This window comes from Sinocyclocheilus rhinocerous, unplaced genomic scaffold (assembly GCF_001515625.1).
Source record: "Sinocyclocheilus rhinocerous isolate Xijiao unplaced genomic scaffold, SAMN03320098_v1.1 scaffold562, whole genome shotgun sequence".
In the NCBI taxonomy this organism is placed as follows: Eukaryota; Metazoa; Chordata; class Actinopteri; order Cypriniformes; family Cyprinidae; genus Sinocyclocheilus; species Sinocyclocheilus rhinocerous.
In genome coordinates this window covers 266689-268107 of record NW_015641608.1, presented here as the reverse complement: position 1 = coordinate 268107, position 1419 = coordinate 266689, and the positions used below count along the sequence as shown (strand labels likewise).

The following is a 1419-nucleotide window of genomic DNA, read 5'->3' as shown; positions in this document are numbered from 1 at the left end:
CCCGCCCCCTTTTCCAGAATAGAGCTCGGTCATTACAGCCGAGCTGCTAATGTAGTACATGCTAAAACATCTGTTTTGGTTCTGATTAGCATGTTTATCATGCTGAAATCATGCGTTTTAAAGCATATTAGTTTAAAGTTCTGATATATGGTTTTCAGAGAGCACACATCCGAAGCACACGGACAGAAAGCTGCTGTCACAGCATGTGAGTACTAAACTAAGTTCTCATTCACACATGAGTTTACGTTAAAAACACACATGAGTTAAAAAAAACAGCAAAATTTGATCAAAAATTTGCCTTCCCATTACGAGGTGATATTTGACTCCTTAAAGTGATTTACAGTAGAATTTTGTTTTTACCTTTGTAATGGCATTTTTCTATCTTTATTAAAAGTATGTCATCTTTTATGTCAAATTTTTTTTTAATTATATTTTATAAGCTTTTTAAAAATTCTAGATAAAACCATAGAATAAGAACAAGTAGAATAAGAAGAATAAGTTACTAATCAAATGAAATCAGTATTAAAATTAATTTGTACAGAGGTAGCACAGGAGAACACAAAAGTGGCTTGTAGGTGTATTTTCAGACATTTAATGAGGATCAGAGGTGGCATGAGTGCAATTAAATCCATAAATTCATATTAAGATTAATGTTTTAAAAAATGTTGAATATAGAAATATTAAATGATTTAAAGAACTGAAAAGATACTTTAAAAATGAAACAAACTGCCAGCAGGTGGCGAAAAATCACTGATTTTATCAGTGAATCATTGATTCAATTGATTCATTCGAATGGCTGATTCTTTCAGGAATGAAGCAATGGACAGTATTTATGAATGGGTAATCATGAATCACTGACTCACAAGTGCAAGCTTGTGAATGAGAATCGAATCGAATTGTGAAATTTGTGTTAAAACCCAGCCCTACTGTTTATACTATGGAGTGGCAGTACTTGCCACACATGTTACAAGATTATATGTTTGTCAATGGTACTGAGGATCTGCAAATCATTCGCCATCGTCCTCAGTCATCTCTCCTTACTCCGTTTATGTGGTAAGTGAAATTTTATGTACTGTAATGTAACAGGCAACCATTACACCGTGTCTACACCGGACGCGACAGTTGTCGTGTCGCGCCGCATCAGCTAAAGTCTGTCTACACTGGATGCGACAAAGCGACCGTTGAAAATCATTTGAAATTTGTGTCAGCACGTCATAAATAGAACGCTGCAGCAGTTTACTGTCAGGGATTTGTCGTGTCGCGCCGCATCCAGTGTAGACAGCATCACTGATTATAATGAGTTCTATAGACTGATCTATATATAATGAATCTCTATTATAGATAAGTGGTTCTATAGTGTTTTGTCGCGCCATGCCGCTCGCGTCCGGTGTAGACACGGTGTTAGGAATCGTTATTTGT

General features: G+C 35.9%; 1 protein-coding gene across 1 annotated transcript in view; it reads right to left on the bottom strand.

Annotated features, from left to right (window-relative positions):
• LOC107755236 (uridine diphosphate glucose pyrophosphatase-like) overlaps positions 1 to 1419 on the bottom strand; it is a 43358-nt gene that overhangs the window by 40642 nt on the left and 1297 nt on the right. The gene's annotated exons all lie outside the window — the stretch shown is intronic.